At 38.9% G+C, this 19,986-nt stretch overlaps 1 protein-coding gene across 2 annotated transcripts in view; it reads right to left on the bottom strand.

The window, feature by feature from the left end:
• Positions 1–3,726, bottom strand: part of RDX (radixin) — a 101,416-nt gene extending 97,690 nt beyond the window's left edge. For both annotated transcript variants that reach the window (XM_027082369.1, XM_027082368.1), the window contains exon 1: positions 3,612–3,726. The gene's annotated coding sequence lies outside the window, so the exon portion shown is untranslated. The remainder of the gene's footprint in view (positions 1–3,611) is intronic.
• Positions 3,727–19,986: the final 16,260 nt, after the last annotated feature.

Genomic DNA, 19,986 nt, shown 5'->3' with positions numbered 1-19,986 from the left:
CATAGATAATATGTAAACCAATGAGCCATCATGTGTTCACATAAAACTTTGTTTACAAAAAAGGTAGTAGGCTGAATGTGGCCTTCAAACCAGTTTGCTGAACTCTTCTCCAAATGGTTAACAGTAAAGAGAATATCATTTTCAAATAAATCAACTTTACTAGAACTCAAAAGTTTCTTATTTCAAATGTATGTAAATTATGTAGAAAAGCAGGAAAGGAACCAGTGTTACTAGAGCATCCTATTCATATGCATACCGTATTTACATATATAACTAGCCTCTATAAAATGTACTTTAGAATTCTTCTAAAAGGTAACTGATACTGAAATAGGAAAAAAATAACTTTGTGAATTTGCAAGAGTTTCTATACATACTGGTTATTCAAAGAAAAAAAAAAAACCTATACAACTACTAACCTGAAAGAACCCCTCTCTTCCAGGAAGTTAAAGCTAGGATTCACCATTAAATGGAACAAAGAAACAAAGAACTGAATCATATGGACCCTATTTCCTTTCCAAACAGTTCCCAGGTAAAAAGCTACATATATAATAGGGACATTTCACTACCCAAAATCATAAACCCTTTTTTAAAGGACACCACTTTTCAGTGTCAGTTATATACCATACCCTAGAAGAAAAAAAAAAAAGTGAATTCATCTTCAATCATTAATCAAGAAAATTTGCACATGTACATGAACACTTGAGATTACCAGAAATTCCATTTTTATTTCATTCAAATGATGAAAATCCGAGAAATACTAATTACTTAATGCTCAACACAGTAATAAACACCCTTTCAATGTTTGTTACAAAATAATCTTATTTTTAAAGACTTTAAAATTGCAAATAAGGGATATATATAAAGTATATGTTTACACTTGCATAAATATTGGCATTTTCTATATACTACAAGGAATAGCTAATAGCAATTACCTCTGAAAAACAGAGACCTGGACTGGGAGAGGTGGTGGGGGGAGGGTTCTGGGAAGCTGGGGAGAACTTTTACTTTTTCCTTAACATCTTTCTGGGTTTTTTTAACTTTGTCATAAAATTTATTAGTTTTATAGTCTTTAAAAATGGTTTAAAATATGTTCATTATAAATTAATATTGAAAAATATACCAGGAACTAATATGAACAGTAAAGGCAGGATTCTTCTGAAAGAGGCTAGAAATTCTGGAACTCTCTGGGGTCAGACTGACCATTTCTATCACGCAACAGGTGAGGATATACTTGCTGCATAAGTTAGGGAAGTTCCCTGAAGGCCTTTTAACACCATGAGGTTTAAAATAACCTTGTAAAGCTGGAGTCTATAGCAACCCAATCCAGTTCCACTAAATCCAGTACCCCAAGGATAATATCAGGGTCGTGAGAAGTGCCCACTAGCTCCTGGTCTGCAGGAGGTCCAAGCCATCCAAGAAAGGGTGACTTCCTCAACTTCCCAGATTCACAGCAATAGCACGATATGATATTAACTCTACCCTATCAAGTATGTTCACCAACATGGCTACCTTCACAATCTTAATAGAACACATTTTTTTAGGCTTTGGTCTTTGGGAAATATTGGTTAAAATTTGCCATTTTTAAATTGTACAAGTTGAACTGAATCAAGTTAAAAATGGAAGAAAAAACAAGACTCCCATCATCATTCAAGATTTTAGGCTCCATTGTATTAGACTGTACACAGATTACATTAGAAGATTGAGAACTGAAATTAAGATAAAAGTACATAAAGACTTTCATTTCAACTGCCTGCCAAAGATAAAAATGAATAATAAAATCCAATTCTGCTCTTGGGAATAGTGAAGCAAAAAAAGAAGAAATAAGCCTTGTTCTCTCCCTGAGACTGAGTTTTAACAAAAGAGAGAAAGAACAGCAGAATCTGTCATTTCTCACCGCCACAGAAAAAAGGGTATCAGTTTAATTTCCAGTTAATACAAATGTCCAAAACAAAGGACAGACTAGACATACTTTCCCCACACTGAAATTAATTACATTTAACTTCTGATCCTCTCCTACATGCTCTGCCATGCTTGGGAATACAGGAGTGAACAAAACAATGTATAATCCACTAGGGCAAGAATTTAACATTCCTAAATGCCACAAATTTTGTCTCATTTAAATAAAACTGTAAAGAATTCCAATGCATGTCTATTCATTCCTCACTAATAATGTACTGTTTATTAAATCCCATCATATATTAAAAAAAGTGGTTTAGCAAAATAAACAAAGTCAGTGCAATCAACTTTACAGGATACCATTAACTTCAAAATGTTTTATTCAATACATTTTACCACATTTGAGGTAATTAGTCTCTGGAAGATAAAGCCCACTGGTTAAAGTAATGTAATACTGAAAATTTTTTTTTTTAAATGCAATCCTGAATATTAGTCTCTCTTCTTAAATCCATCGATAATAATGCTGTTATGGCAAATGGATTAAGCCATTATTTATCCAGCAAAATGAACGGGGCAATTGTTCATTCAGAGCTCCGTCCGAAATATAAAAGAGTATTTAGTGTTCTAAAAAATGTATGCTCCATAAACAATAGACTGCAATGTCTAAGTCCAAGTGCTCGTTTATCAAATAAATTCTTATTATCTTGGGTTTTTACATTTACATCATGCCCGTCTTAGTGCCACAGAACTCATTAAAATGTCTTCTACACAAATCTCAACTGTATTTTAAAATGTATCTTTGATGAAGTTGACTTTTAACCTATTTCCAGCCTCATTAATAACCACTCCTTAATGGTAAAGAACGCTAAATACATGTTGTGAATGGTTAAAGAACCATGCCACATCTGTATAAAAAGTGAAGTGCTCTATTTAAACTGCAATAATGCAGTGCCCCTCACCCCCGCTTTCAAAGTTAGCCCAGGAATTAAGTTTACAACCCTTTAAAGGAAGGGGGGACTGTAATGTCTTCAACTAGTCTACTGGGGTCTAAGATACTAAACTGGGCTGCCTCAAAGGCCGAAGAAAGTTATGGGGCTCGGAGGCCGCCTTCAGCAGTAGAAGCAGCAGGTAGAGCCGGGGCCAGAACTGCGGCCCTCGCCGCGCGGGTGCGGGTGGCTGAGGGCGGTTCGCGCCCCAAACCCCGTAATGCAACATCCCTTTGCCACCAGGGCGGAACACACGTTCTCTAGTAATTCAACACCCTTACTTTCAAACTGGAGGCCGGGGAGAAGAAGTTGTAAAAAATTCCTTCCCTACATGGCAAAACGTAATTTTTCGTAGGCTTAAATCTGTATTCTCAAACTGCCTAGAAGGGACGAGCCAGGCCGAGCCCGGGGCCGCACCAGATCGGCGGGAACCCGACCGAGCTCGAGGCGGAGGGGGTCCGGGGCGGACGCTGAAGGCGGACCCACGCCCGAAGGGAGGAGAAGGGCGCACCGGCGTGTTCAGGCCGCAGCCACGACTCGGGCAGAGCCTCGCGGCTCCCGCGGCCCCGGATGCGGCCTGGCCAGCCGGGCTGTTAGGGCAGCGACACCGCGGCCCTCGCGGCGCGGCCGCCGGACAGCACTGGGCCCCGAAACTTCTCGCCGCCACCTCAGCGTCTCCGGCGAAGCCCGGGAACGGGAGTGGGGGAAGGTAGGGCGCCGGCGGCTTACCCCGAGAGTGGGCGGCTCCTTCCCGCCCTGCGTGTGCCCGGGGCGCTGCGCGGCGGCGCCGGGTGTTGCGGCTGCGGCAAGAAGGTAGAGGCGGTGGAGGGAGCGATGGGCCGCGAGAGACGAGAGGCGCCGCCGCCACCGCAGACAGCTCCGCAATATGGCTGCCTGGCGGCTCCTCGGGGGAAAGGCGGGGCTGCCCCACGCCCCCCGCCTCCCCCTGCCGGCCGGCCGGCCTCGCGCTGCGTCCAGAGCAGCAACGCCGCAGTCGCCGCCGCCGCAGCCGCCGCCAGACCTCCCACGCCCCGCCCCCGCCCCTCCCAGCCCCGCGGGCTCGCGGCCGCCAGCCGCGCGGAGCGTCGCCTGGGGTCCCCGTCCCGGGCGGGGACGCGCGAGGGCGGGGCTGCGGCTCCAGAGCCCCGAGGGAAAGAGGGAGAGCGCGGGGGTGGGGGACTCCTTCCGGGGAGGACTGGGCTTGAGCTAAGCCCGATGCTCAGGGAAGAAGAGCCGCCCAACCCGGAGCTGGGAGTGGGCCCGCCGCCTCCCCTCGATGGGCGGAAACTTGAAACTCCCGCTGGTGCCAGAAAACTCACCGAGGGCGTTTCTATCGCCCCCAAGGAGGAGTTCTTCCCCGAGGGAATCCAGAACCGAGTCGAGCGTGTTACTTGGCTGTTCAGCTTGAAAATCCTGGACCTGGAGAGAGAAAAAGACCTGCCTTAGAGGAATTTATGCATGCAATAAAGAACTTTACATTATTTTTGCAGAATTTACCCAACTAGAAAAACTTGCTTTTTCAGGGGCAATTTTTAAACCGCCACCGAAACCTCAATGGATATGGCCCCAATCAAGAGTGCACATTTTTATCCAGGCAAGGATATTTGATAAATTTTTATTATCTCTGGCATTCTTCTGCAGTTGGAAGAAGTCGGTTAAAAGGAAAATGTTGGAAGTGGGACCCCAAAGAGCAGCCAAACCTAAATTATCCTAGACTTTGTGAAAGTTAGGCATTTGATCATGGTGTGACTCTAGCCCACTGACTTTAGTGGTCGGGACTAGATAGACTTCTGGTTCTGTCATCTACTTCCAAGCCCCTGTTATTTTCTGCTGGGATTCAAAGAGCAAAACTTGCTCTGAGTATAGAAACAGAAAGTGCACAAAATCAGATTCGCCGAGCTTGCTCTGTTTGCAGTGCTTTATATACTTTTTATTAATAAACTTTAGATTCAAATAAAACCTCACGAGTGTATTTAACTTCTATAGAACAAATAATTCATATACTTCCTGCCTTAGCATTTGCCTTCCCTGAGACAATAGCTTTTCCAGGAACTCTCTCCCCTGATTACTTTCACTAAATTTACTCTTTAGTGAGTTTCCACCATTGCCCTTTGAGACCTCTCTGAACAATTAAAAGCCCCAAGAGTTAACTCAAAGGCCTTTAGATTCCTCAAGAATGGGAACCAGGTGTGTACTTTTTTTTTAACTATAAGATTACTCCCTGACCTTCTCCCTGGGGTGCAAGAATTATCCAGGTGATTGTCCAGCCTTCCACAACAAGCTGCGTGGATAGTCAAAGTATTGTGTGAATTCCTAGATAGTACACTAATCAAATATACTTTTGCAACAGAAAATGAAGCATTCATTATCGTTTGTCACATGCCAGGCACTGGTGTGAAATGCTTTACGTGACTATTTATTTTAATAATTACAACAACCCTGAGTTTGGGGTAAATATTATTATTGACCTTTTTAAAAAACCGATGAATAAAGAGAGCCTCAAAGGAGTTAAGTAGGGACATCCCTGTTGGCACACTGGTTAAGAATCTGCCTGCCAGTGCAGGGGACACAGGTTTGAGCCCTGGTCTGGGAAGTGTGCCACGACTACTGAGCCTGAGCTCTAGAGCCCGCGAGCCACAACTACTGAAGCCCACGTGCCTAGAGCCCATGCTCCGCAACAGGTGAAGCCACCGCAATGAGAAGCCCGGGAACCGCAACAAAGAGTAGCCCCTGCTTGCCGCAACTAGAGAAAGACCACGGGCAGCAACAAAGACCCAACACAGCCAAAATAAATAAATAAATAAATTTATTTTAAAAAAAGGAGTTAAGTAATCTGCTTGATGTATTATAACACAGCTAGGAAGTTGCAGAGCTGTGACCAAACCCAGTATTATTTGACTCCAAAGCCTTGATTTTATCCTATACTCTTCAACAGCAAGCAGACCAAAAATTGTAATACTTCAGTCAGCTATCATATTAGTAAACATTTAAGTAAAGGATAATATTCAGTGCTGGTGAGATTAAAAGGGTGCTTCCAGACATTGTGAGTGGGAGTGTAAACTGAAACAACCTATTTAGAAACAGTTTGGTGCTGTGATTCAACCTAAAAAAAATTCATACTCTGTATCTGAGATTTTATCTGAATGAAATAATCTGAAATAGAGCAAAAGTTTTGTTCATAAGCTGTATGTCACAATATTATTTATAAGATGCAAAAATAAAGATTATGGAAACTAAATGTCTTAAAAGTAACCATAAGTACTTTGTAGCATTTTAGGTAACAATTTAAAAAGTATAGTATTAAGTGAAGAAAAACCCCACAAGTTATGAAACTAACCATGTAGTATGATCACATCTATGTTTAAAAACAACAAAACTATGAAGTGTTAGAAAAAAGGAAAAATTGAAACCCAGAGTTGTCTCAGGATGATGTTTCTATGGGCACCCCCCCCCCCCCCGCCCCTTATTCTATTCTTCAGTATTTTCTGTATTACTTTTGCAGTGGAAAATATATATATATAAGGCTTAATTGAAATTTTTATTTCTCAGTTTAATTCCAACACTTCAGATTTTAAGGGGTAAAATCACATTTGCTAAAACTACTTTTTTTTAGAAAAAATCTGATGAACAATCTATTACTAAGTCTTCCATGCTAGAATCCTGCTCTACTCCACCACAATATATTGGCTAATTCTGAATTCTGGGATTCCGATGATTAGTTACAAAGCATTTGTCTCACTAGCACGTATAAGTCTTTCTTAAAAATGAAGAAAATTCAGTTTTGCAAGTATGGTTTATAAATGGAAGTTTTTTTGTTTTTTTTTTTTTATCTAGAACTAACATTGAGTTCCAGGCCTTTACTAGTTTGAATAACACTTGTTCGTCTCCCTCTAGATTCAGTAATGGGAAAGGCAAACAAACAATGCTGTGTAATATGCACCATAATAAAGATAAACACATTATTGTCAAGGAGACAGAAGAGAGGGTAATTAACTCTGCCTAGAGAAGAGAAAGATAAGCAGAGAAGGGGAGAGTAAAGGAATGAGTAGAAGTTCCCTAAAAGAAGTGAGGGGAAAGGCAATTAGCTTGGGAGACACAGTGGAAAGATGGCATTGATGTTTAGACATAAGAATATTTACAAACAGAGACTTCAGAAAGGTAAGTTGAGGTCCGTTCGAGTTCAGAATTTGTCCTTCCTCCTTGAAGAAATAGGAGTCCATAACAGGTATTCTTTTTTTGTTTGTTTGTTTTTAGTTTGTTTGTTGGTTTGTTGGCCATGCCATGCAGCTTGTGGGATCTTGGTTCCCAGACTAGGGATCGAACCTGGGCCCTCAGCAGTGAAAACACAGAGTCCTAACCACTAGACCACCAGGGAATTTCCATAATAGGTATTAAGAAGAGGAATAATGTGATCTGATTTATGTTAGCAAAGTAACTGGCAGCCGTGTGGATTGCTTGGGAGAGAGGTTCAATGACAGTGAAAGTGGATGTTGAGATTCTGAGGGATGCCTTATGTAGACAGTTTTGCCTCTAGCACAAGAGGATGAGGGTCTGAACTTGGGAGGTTTGTGAGGATGAAAAAGAGGAAATAGAATCTTTCAAAAGATTTGAGAAGTAAGAGAAAAGGAGAAGTGAAAATGTTTTCAGGGTTTCTGATGGGTACCATTAAGATAAATGCGGATTGTAAAAAAAGTAGAACTGAGAGATGAAGATAATTAGGCAGGTTAGGAAGATGCTGACTTTTAAGTGTCTACGGGCACTCTAGGACTCAGTAACTGGAAATATATGAACTATAAGTACAGCAAATGAGATATCCAATAAATACTTGTTAAAGAAATGAACATAGATAACATGCTAAAATAGGCCTTTCATTTCCAACTATTTCTTTGGAAAATATAGTTTTGTTCAAGCCAAGGATTTTACTACAGTTTAGAATTAAATTAATCTGGAGCACCATAACATACGAAAATATTTTTCCATCAAAAAGTTTTATTCACAGGAATTCCCTGGTGGCACAGTGGTTAAGAATCCTCGTGCCAAGGCAGGGGACATGAGTTTCCCTGGTCCAGGAAGATCCCACATGCCGCAGAGCAACTAAGCCCGTGTGCCACAACTACTGAGCCTGCTCTGTAGAGCCTGCGAGCCACAACTACTGAGCCCACGTGCCACAACTACTGAAGCATCTGTGCCCGTGCTCCACAACAAGAGAAGCCACCTCAATGAGAAGCCTGCACACCGCAAGGAAGAGTAGCCCCCGCTCACCACAACTGGAGAAAGCCCACGTGCAGCAACAAAGACCCAACACAGCCAAATTAATTAATTAATTAATTTTAAAATGTATTCACTATTTTTTAAAAGCTACAGCAATGTAAAATCACTATTTTTAAAACCTATACATAGAAAAAATACAAATGTGAATCTTCTGTTGTAAACTGTGGTATTTCATACTATTCACACTATCTTGCATATTTAAGTACATATTCACAATGTGTTCACCAATATAACAGACCTCAGTAAAAACAGGCAAAGTAAATAAAACTATCTTATCATCTGCTTTGTATGCCTAGTAAGCCATACAAATTTAACTGCTGATATAAGCTATAAAATTTCAGTACAGTCAATAGAGGTTTCATGTCCAATGTACCCAAACTAAGAGTCAAGAAACCACAGGTGGATTCCTAACTTTACTCTCTCCCTATCTAAGATTAAATTACATAGGTACATAATTCATAATGTGATCACAGATATGGGCATGTAGTCTTCAACAAAGACAAGGTAAAAGTTATTGCTTAATCCTCTCTGCTTAGGTAATAAAGCCAATTTAGTTCATGATAAACAGCAATAACATTTCAGAGGTAAGTAATAAATGGAGTGGAAAGTGTCCAAGTGAGGAAATCTATAACCTTGGCTTTATTCCCAATTCCTACCAACAAGTTGCTAAGTGACCTTGAAAGAGCCAATGGACTATTCTGTACTTTACTTGCAAACAATGTTAAAAGAGGGAGAATGTTATATACACCTTTTGGGCCTGTCCCAGAGATTGTTTTAAGGCATTGTAGATTTTCAGAACTAGACAAGGAGCTCAAAAAGCACTAAATCCCCTCCCCAGTATTACTGTGAAATGGCCAATCCATCCCATCAGCAGTGGTTTCCTGCCACTGACTATGTGAGACTCTAGGAACATCTTTTCTTTTTCTTTTTTTTAATGGACTCAGTTTTCTCATCTACTAAATAAGGGAGCTGGATTAGACAGACAATCTGTAAGCTTTCTTCAAGCTCTAAAATCCTTCAGTTCTGACTGTGATTCACATATAAAATATTTGATTCTCGTACATAATAATGAGTAATTTCTAGAATTCATTATGTATTTTACAACATAAAGCATTTACATGGAGGATCACTTACCATGATATTTCACAATTTTTGACTCAAATATCCATTAGTTTATGACCCATTAAGCTTTGTACATTGTTAGACTTTCCTTGCCTCATTACAGAGCTATAAATAAATAAATGATAAATATTCGCCCTGAACTTAGCATTGAGTATTCTAGGTAGCTGTTTTCTAGCTTATAACACAGTAGTTTTATTTTAATTTAAACCTATACAACAGTGTTATTTACTGTCAAGGAAAGGTACCCAGCACTCAGCAAAGTGTCAAGATTTAAACTTTTCTGTGGTAGTTTTCAAATATAACCACAAATTATTTGATACCCATCAAGAGATGGGGCCTAATTTCCCTTCCCAGGAATGTGGGCTGAACTTAGTGACTTGCTTCTAACAAAAGAATAAAGTGGAATTGATGGCATGTGACTTCCAAGACTACATTATAAAAGGCACTGCAGCTTCATTCTGGCTGGTTCTGTGTGGGATCACTTGCTTTGGGGCAAACCAGACACCATGTCATGAGGACACTCAAGCAGCCTTGTGGAGAGGCCCATGTGGTGAGAAATGGAGCCTCCTGCCAGGATCCCATGAGGAAGTAAGGGCTTCTGCTTACAGCCCTGTGAGTGAGCCACTGTGGGAGCAGATGAATCTTCGAGCCCCAGTCAAGCCTTCAGATGACTGTAGCTACTACTGACATTCTGAATGCCACCACCTGAGAGACCCTGAGCAAGAACCACCAGCTAAGCTGCTCCTGAATCTCTGACCCACAGAAATGGTGAGATAATGTCTGTTGTTTTAAGTCACTGAAGTTTGGGATAATTTTTTTGATCAACAACAGATAACTAATGTATTTACCTATAAGGAATTTCTACTCTAATTAGGCCACTCCTTGTTTTCAAAAAATGATTGAATTACATAACACAATCACACAATTTTACAGTAGAACTGGACAGGACTTTAAAGTTTGCCCCTTAGTTTGCAGAAACAGAAATTAAGATCTGCAGAGTTTGTCTTGCTCAAGTCTGGTGTGCTTCCATTATTCCCTATCTCAGCTAGAAATGCAGGAGCCATCCTAACACTTTCCTTCACCTCCTTCATACCCAGCCTGTTACTATTTAATCCTGTTGCTTTTACCTCCTCTTGTGTCTGTCCACCTTTTTATATCTATCCCACTCCCAATCGGGTCACACAACAATTATCTCTTCTGGACTCCAGCAGTAGCCCCCTAACTGGTCTTCTCACGTCTACTTGTGCCTCCTACAATTAGTTCTCAGTACTGAATCCAGAGTTAATTTGTTGAAAAAATTATGATTATCTCACTTCTTCCCATCTCCCTGCCCCTCCCTACCCCACACTCATTTGTTGATTCCTATTGCCAGTCATTGGTTTGCACTTGTTCTCTGAGCTCAAGCCACTCTGGCCTATAATTCCTAGAATATGCCTGATGTCCCACCCAGGGTACTGAGACTTTGCATACACAGTTCCTTGTGCCCCATTCACCTAGTTGACACCTAACCATCTTTTAGATGTCCATCACAATCAAGCCTGTACTGACCACCCTACCACCCTGGTCCAATCTCCTCGTAACTTTTCTTCACAGTGTTTAATAGCAGGTACATTGTTAACACATAGATTTTTTTCAAACTTGACGTCTGTCCTCTTAAACTACCAGTCTAAAAATGTAGATACAATGTCAATTTCTTTTTACTCTTGTATCCTAGCACTTAGCATGATGTGCAGAACATTATAAGGTGGCCAAGAAATATTTGTTGAATGAATGAATGAAATCACCCAAGAAGTTAGTGTGAGAATAAAATCCAGGTTTCCTGACTCCAAGGTTTAATGTTATTTACAACACCTGCTGCTCTCAATTTGATGTATTCAACTCTAAGTACCAATACAATACATTTATTAAGTGCAAAGAAAATCATTGACATTCTTCAAATACTGTTTTTGGCAACACTAGTGATATACAATATCTAGGCATAGTTACTGTATTATAATGACAAAGCTGTCATGTAGACTTATTTACTTTGTGACTTTGCCACTCATTTCCTGAAATACAACTGTGATGGTTAATTTTATGTGTTAACTTGAAGTCTAGATAGCTGGTAAAATAATTGTTTCTAGGTGTGTCTCTGAGCATGTTTCTGGAAGAGGTTAACATTTGATTGGATAGACTGAGTGAAGAGATCTGCCCTCACCAATGTGGGTGAATCATCCAATCCATTGGGGGTCCAAATAGAACAAAAAGGTGAGCGAAGGGTGAAACCTCTCTCTCTCTTTTTTTTTTTTAGCTGGAGGTGCATCTTCTGCTCTTGGATGTCGGAGCTCCTGGTTCTCAGGCTTTTAGATTCTGGGACTTTTGCCAGCAGTCCCCTGGTCCCCAGGCTTTCAGACTCAGACCATATTACAACACTGGGTTTCCTGGCTCTCCAGGTGGCAGATCATGGGAATTCTTCATCTCCATAATCACATGTGAGCCAATTCCTATTAAAAAAAAAAAAAAAACTCCTCTTATACATATCTCTATATATCCTATTGGTTCTGTTTCTCTGAGAACGTTGAGTGAGCAATACAACAACCATTACTTAAAATAACTAAAACACAACTTGTACTATAAATTGCTTTACACAATATGAAATTTATTAAGTTAGTAATTGAATGTATGAATACTTTTTTTACACAAGAAGCTAACATACAATATAAGTTTAATGATTACAGAAAAGTTGGAGAGACTGTCTGAATCAGAGTTGGCTATTGCTGATAAATATCTAGCTGTTATGATAACTATGTGTGAAGAAAAGGGACAAACTCTAGGCCCTCTGCAAATCCGCTTAAGTCCTTGATCTAGTCCAATTATTAGTCTCTGGAGTGCTTTTCAAGTCACTGGGTTGTGCCTCTGTTTCCTTCCTCAAGACTCCTTCTATAGGCATTGTAGTGACCTGATTCCAAAAAAGGGTACCTAGTGTGGCACTGAAGCATTGAGGTAGTGACCACTCGACACTCTGACCGACTCTCAGTTGTAGGGTAAACATGATGGCTTCCAGGGTGCAGGTACAGGGCATTATGTAAGTTCTTCATGGGAAACATAACAGAATGACATTCCCAACTAGTGAAGGACCTTTGGTTCAAAATTATGGTGTAACTAATTTGGAATTTGAAAAATGTCCCCCACCCCACCCCCGTGGAAATGATTTTGAAGGGTGGTTCAGTTCTGAAGCTAGTCTGCAGAAGCTTATTAAAATGTAATGTAACTGGACCCACAGTAATGTGCAACCAACTGAGGTTTGTAATCATGTTTCCATTGGAATGTATATTGGAGTTTCAACTTGAGATGAAAAAAACATATCCCTTTTTTGACAGATTGAAATTCATTCATTCATTTATTTAATCTGTCACTCAATCACTGAACATTTATTTAGCATTGGCTATGATGCAGGCTCTGTTCTAGGTGCTGGGAACCCAAGATTAACAAGACTACTTTGCCCCCGAGAAAGTCAGTCTACTGGAAGGGGTAATGTCAAAGCAGAAAATTACAAAATAATTTGAAAATTACTCTAGCTAAGCCCTCTTCCCAGGCTTATATATTCATTTCCCGCTTAACATCGCTACTTGGTACTCAGGAATCTCTCAAACTCAACATGCCCAGAGCTGAACCCATCATCTTCTTCATTAAACTTCCTTTTCCTCTTTCCCTTCCCCCTCCTCCTCCCTCTTTTCCTCTTCCTCCTTCTGTATATGTTCATCTCAATTTGTGAAACCATCTTCCGATGAGACATCCATCATAGAAGCCTGAGAATAATCCTGAATTCATTCAACCCCCACATTCCATCAGTCATCAAGTCTTACTAACATTATCTCTTAAAGAGTCTTCTAGCCCACTCGTCCTCTCTAACTCTGCTACCTACCACTGTCTGAATCCAGGATACTGGCAAGCCTCCTAACTAAAATCCCAGACTAGGGTTCTTTCTCAAACATATCCTTCATAGAGTGCTATTTCTTACGTTTTCTAACTAGAGAGCTTAGCACAGGGCCTGACCCACAGTAAGTTCTATTGTAATTAATGTCATGTATTCATGCAGATGAGAAGCATTGACAGGCCAGGTTTCTGAATGGGTAGCATTCTATTTGTTTTATGTTAGTCTGGAATGTCAACATTCTGGTAACTCAAAGGTGATCGGGTCACTGGATATCTGGCTTATATAATCTAAATTTGCGAGAGGTAGTATAATGTAACGGTAAAAATTTTGGCCTTTGAATCCAGTGCTGCCATGTAAGGAATATAAAATGACACTTGATGTTATTTTTTCTTCCTTTTTCTTTTTTTTATTCCAAAGAAAGTCAATTTTCTACTGGACCAGTTAGGATTAAGCTCAGCAGAAACTGACTAAAAGCTCCAAATAACAGTGGTTTTGAAAAGATAGAAACTTCTCTCTTAAAATGATATCCAGGTAGGCATTCTAAAGCTGATGTGGTGTCTTCCCAATCACCAGGAGCTCCAACCGCAGCCTTGTTATCTTCATGCTCCACCATCTTCAACATGTGGCTTCCAACTCATGGCAAAAGATGGCTGCCCCAGCTCCAGCCATCATATTTACATTAAAGCCAGGAGGAAAGGAGAAAGCCACTCCCATTCTTTTAAAGGTATTTTCCAAAGTGTATGTGTGTGTGCATCTTATTAGATTTTATTATATACATTACATATTATTATAATGTAATATATGTTATTATTATTATATTTATATATAAATAATAATATTCATTGGTCAGAACTTAGTCATATGACCAAGTATAGCTGCAAGAGAAGTTGCATACTACAGGGTTTACTCTGGGCAACCATGTATTTAGCTACAAATTAAAAATACTATCTTATATAAAGGAAGTAACAATGGATATGATAAGTGTCTTAACATGGGTTCCCCAGAAAGCAGAGGCTGAGACAAAGTGAATGGGCTCCCATTTACCGCAGAGGACAAAGCCAGGAGATAAGGAGTGAAAAGAGGGTGAGTGAGGCAGGGAAGGAGGGAGAGCCAATGTCAGAGTCCTTATTGAATTGGCCATCACTTTGTATCAAGCATAACTAACCACTTGATCTTATATGGTAGCCCTCAGAGAGGAGTGTGAATGACCACATCTCAGAGATGTGGTGAGGTGATGATGAGGTGTGATGATGTCGAGGTGAGAAAGAAGGAGAAATTCAACCTCCGGTTCCTATCTCCTGTCATCTGAGATTCATCCCATCAGGTATTAACCTCCTTGCAATTCCAGCTGTTTGCCTGCATGCTGTATGGGTCCCAAGACATCTCATGCTTCAGCATCAATAGTGGAGCTTCAGCAAGAGAGTCAGTAGGCGTGTGCATGGGCATGAGGGGAATCATCATCACACGGCATCTGCATAAAGTCAGAGTGCATGCAGAGCTGGTACTGCAGCAAGAGCTGGGGCCAAACAAGAAGTCGAAACCCTGGAGACAAATGAGACTGACAGATCTCAAGGGGCATCTGATGCAACAAACATCCAACAGTCTCTCTGCCCCACTACTTTAAATTGGGGTTAACCTCTCACTGACAAAGCCAGTAAGTCCCTGGTACACATGCCCCAAAATGAGATACTTATACAACTGAATTTGTAACAACAATAACATTTAGCAACCACCTGCTCTAGACCAGGTAGTCTGCTAAGAGGTTCGTATGTACTATTTCATTGAATCCTCACAACAAACCCAGATGGAAAGTATTATTCTTTTTCTTTTACTATTTTTTTTTGCTCTTAATTTTCTATATGAGGAAATGAATGGACATATTAACATAGCTAGTAATAGCATATTAACATAGCTAGTAATTACTAACATAGCTAGTAATTAACATAGCTAGTAATAATTACATAGCTAGTAGCTAGTAACATAGCTACTAACATAGCTAGTAATCACCCAAGGCTTATTTGGGTGATCTCCTGAGGCAGGGCTTCTCTGAGGCAGAGCATTAATAATGAGAAAGTTGCAAAATCAGTGAGGGATTAAAAGAACATATTTTCAGGAAAGGAAACTTTATGATCTTAAAACACATGTCAGTATCTGATAGAAAAAAAAACTAATGATTTTTTCTTCTGTGCTGTAGAGTACATCCATCTATTCCTACCCAGAAACTAGCAGTGCCTTTGGTAGCAAAGTTCCCTGCTAGTGATAATTCCTGAGGACATGTCTCCTCTCCAGGCCTGGCCCTTTATTCATCCTTTTCTCCCAGATGATCCAAGTCTGACCATAGCTTTCTTCTGGCATCACCCCTCATTCCCCAGCCTGAATTTTCTTCCCTCTTTGACTCTGAAAACAATATTAATGTTTATTTCCTCCCTTCCTTGTCTATATGCCAGCAAATGACTCAGAAAAGTGTTTCTAAGGAGTTTTACAGCTTTCAAAAGAAGAAAAGAATCTGGGGGGGAGGTGGTTAAAATAGCATCACAGAGAAATTTCAAACTTATAAGCACTCATTTTTCCTTAGAATGTAAACCTAACTAGGTCAGACTGTCTAAGGTTTCTTCTCTTTTCTGGCCCAACATTTTGGTAAAAATTGGATCTAGACAATCCAGTTCCTTGATCTCTTATCTACCCTCAGCACTGGAGCCTCTGAGGCCTCCTTCCTTGGCTAAGGAAGACATCATTCTTTCCACTCAACCAAATCTCCTCTATAAATCTGTATGGAAAAGAACAGAAATACTGAGGAAGGGATGAGGTTGACAAAGGCTCAAGTGTGATTTATTCAAACTTCAAAGAAAATTCAGACTGCTCATCTTCACATTCATCTCTTCTTTCTTCACACAGAAAATCATCTAGGGCTATTCTGAGCATAACATCCAAACCCAAGGTGTCAATCTCCTTTATTGTTGTTTTATTCTCCACCTTTTTTCTTGACTCTGAGATAACAATCATTTGTTCATCCAGCAAACTTTTGTAAAGAACCTGCAAAGCACCAAGCACCATGAAAGGCAGCAGGGGTAAGTTACTTGCACCTATCATTTCAATACTACCGTTCATCATTTCAACACACTTTTATAACATACTGCAATTTCTAATGAATATACACATTATTTACTTTTAAATCACATTTTAGATAATTTCTCTAAGCATGTTTCTGTAGACCTCATTCATAGTATATTTATTCATTCTTTGGCCTCAAATAGTATAACTTTTTGTCTGCTTCTTTACCATTTTTCTTTCCGAATACCCCACCAAAAACTGACACTGGACCCATGGACCTTGGCCCAGCCTGGATTCTCTCTGTAGTGCTTACCCACCAGCACCACAGACTGAGCCTACACCATTTGCTGAGTGCTGGACCAGCAAGGACAATCATTTGGGTGAAGGTCAGAGCTGTTAAAGACCCCAAAGACTCAGCATTCTATAGAATGCACAAAAATGAAAACGCCCTAGCACTTGATCTTTGTCTTAGTTTTCTTCCTGATATAACACAGTTTAAGAAAAAAACAGGAAATATTTCTGGATTGCAGATCCTAGAATGACTCTTCATGGCTTTACCTATTCATAGTCTATATTCATATTCATAGTCCATAAAATTTATACTTGGTATCTATAGCTAAGTAATTGTTACTTCTCACCAAGTGACAATTCTCTGCTGGAAAATAATAAAACATTAAGAAAAAGAAAAATAAATTTATCATTTCACAAATTATGCCTTAAATTTTTACTTATTTTTGTATCAGAATCAGAAACTATAGATATATGAGTTACAATGCAATGCAGTGTTGATGAATTTGACACTACTTGTCTCATAAATGTAATGCTTTGGTTTTTACTTTTCTGCAAAACTGACTCATGTCTTTTAAGTAGGATGTCATATCAAAATAATAATTTCCTTGAAGGAATTTCCTTGTTTCCTTAGACAATGGGTAGGGGGCGAATAGTGTTAAAATTTAAAAGCTCTAGACTTCCCTGGTGGCGCAGTTGTTGAGAGTCCGCCTGCCGATGCTGGGGACGCCGGTTCGTGCCCCGGTCCAGGAAGATCCCACATGCCGCGGAGCGGCTGGGCCCGTGAGCCATGGCCGCTGGGCCTGCGCATCCGGAGCCTGTGCTCTGCGACGGGAGAGGCCACGGCAGTGAGGGGCCCGCGTACGGGAAAAAAAAAAAAAAAAAAAAAATTTTAAAAGCTCTGTAAGATTCAATACTTTGGAGAATATTGTAAGATCAGCTCTTTCATATACTTTTATATACTTCCAGTGGGATGTGAGTTGGTACAATATTCCTGAAAAACAGTTTGGCACCATGGGTCAGGAGTCCTAAAAATATTCATGCACTTTGATCATTAATCCATTTCTAAGAATCTATACTTAAAAATTAGGACACGGTTTAACACACACACACATACAAAGATGTTCAACACAGCATTATATAAATTAGTGCAAATTTGAGAACAACCTAAGTGTCCCTATGCAAGAAAAGTTAAATAAATCATGGTATATCCATACAAAGTGACATTTATTATACAATAGAAAAATTGCATTTTTGGAAATTATATAATTACATGTAAAATGCTTTTAATGTAATGTTAAATTAAATTCAATATACAAAACATTACGTATAACATAATCCCAATTTTAAAAAAATTATTATTTTCATATATGCATGAAGAAGTCTGAAAACAAAATGACAGCTGTTATTCCTGAGTGGTCAGAAATATATTTAATATTTTTTTCTATTTTCCACATTTTCTAAAGTAACTTTTAGTAATAAAATGTTATTAAACCATGTTTAGACACTTAAATATAACTTTAGCTTAACTACATAAATAAAGACTTTAAGTATGAATTTTGAAATGTTGGGTCAAGCACATGCGCTTGGGTTGCTAACATTACAAAATTCACAAACAAAGGGGTAAAAAGAGCAATGTTTACAAAGCATTTCCCCCCCAGCTTTATTGAGCTATACTTTCTGTACAATAAATTGCACACATTTAATGTATAAAATTTGATGAGTTTTGACATATTGAGCCTCACAATCCATCACCATCACCACAGTCCAGATAATGAATACATACCATCCCCAAAAGTTTCATGTGCCCTTTTTTCCATCCATTCCTCTCTTTTCCCAACCCAGACCCAGGCAACCACTGAATCAGATCTTTGTTGCTATAGTTTGCATTTCCTAGAAGTTTATATAAATGGAATCATTCAGTGTGTATTTTTTTTGGTTGTGTTTCTTTCACCTTAGAATAATTATTTTGAGATTTATTGATGCCATTGCATGTATCAATGGTTTGTTGCTTTTCATTATTGAATAGTATTTCATTGTGTGGATGTATTGTAATTTGTTTTTCCATTCAATTGTTGATGAACGTTTGAGTTGTTTCCAGTTTGGAGCTGTTACAGATAAAGCTGCCATAAACATTTGTATATAAATTTTATATGGAATATATTTTCATTTCTCTTGAGTAAATACCCAGGAGTGGGATGATTGGGTCAAATTGTAGGTATATGTATAACTTTTTAAGAAACTGCCAAACTGGTTTCAAAGTGGTGGCACCACTTCACATTTCCACCAGCAGTGTATGAGAATTCCAGTTGCTTTATATTTTCACCAACATTTGATATTGTCAGTCTTTTTAATTTTAGCCATTTTAGTGGATGTGTAGTGATACTGCATTGTGATTTTAATTTGTATTTCTCTAATGACTCATGATGAGATTTTCATGTTCTTTTCACTCATATATTTTCTATGCTAAAGTGTTCAATTATTTTGCCCATTTTTAACAAAAGTTTCCATTTGATTGGTTTATGAGGTATTTTAAAATTCTGGAGTCCCATGCATGGTAAAAGTTTTGCAACGATTTTCTCCCAGTCTGTGACCTGCTGTTTCATTTTCATACCAGTGTCTAAAGAGCAAAAGCTTTTTATTTTAAAGAAGTCCATTTACTAATTTTTTTCTTTTCTGGTTCATGCTTTTTGTGTCATATTTAAGAGCTCTTTAACAAACTAAATGTCATTAAAATTTTTCTCCTATGTTTTCTTCTAGAACTATTATAGTTTTAACATTTATATTTAGGTCTGTAACACATTTCAAGTTAATTTTTGCACATGATGTGAAGTAGGTTTTGAGGTTCATTTTAGGGGTTATTTTTTTAGTACTATTTATTGAAAAGATTTTCCCTTCCTCATTAAATTGCCTTGGTACCTTTGTGGAAAACAAATTGAATCTATTTCTGGACTCTCTCTTTCATTACATTGATCTAAATGTCTGTTTTATGACAATTCCTCACAATTTTGATTGCTGTAGATTTATAGTAATTTTGAAACCAGGTAGTGTATATCTATTAACTTTATTCTTTGTTTTTAAAATTGTTTTGACTATTCCAGGTATGTTGCATTTTCATACAGATTTTAGAATCAGTTTATGAATTACTATAGAAAAAATAATGCTAATATTTTGACTGGAATTTCACTGAATCTACAGATCAATTTGGGAAGAATTGATATTTTAACAATACTGAGTCTTCCAATTTAGGAACACACTGCATGTCTCCATTAATTTGAGTCTCAGAAATGTTTTATAGTTTTCAATGTATAGGTCTTAACATGTTTGGTCAAATTTATTCCTAAATATTTTTTGGTGCTATTATAAACGGTATTGATTTTATACATTTCTTTTTTTTTCAAAATAAATTTATTTATTTTTTGCTGCAGTGGGTCTTTGTTGCTGCATGTAGGCTTC

The sequence above is a fragment of the Aethalodelphis obliquidens genome, unplaced genomic scaffold (assembly GCF_003676395.1).
Source record: "Aethalodelphis obliquidens isolate GAN/ISIS:26980383/991018 unplaced genomic scaffold, ASM367639v1 scaffold46, whole genome shotgun sequence".
NCBI classification, from domain to species: Eukaryota; Metazoa; Chordata; class Mammalia; order Artiodactyla; family Delphinidae; genus Aethalodelphis; species Aethalodelphis obliquidens.
Note: the sequence above shows the minus strand (reverse complement) of the source record. Positions and strands in the feature narration are given on the sequence as shown.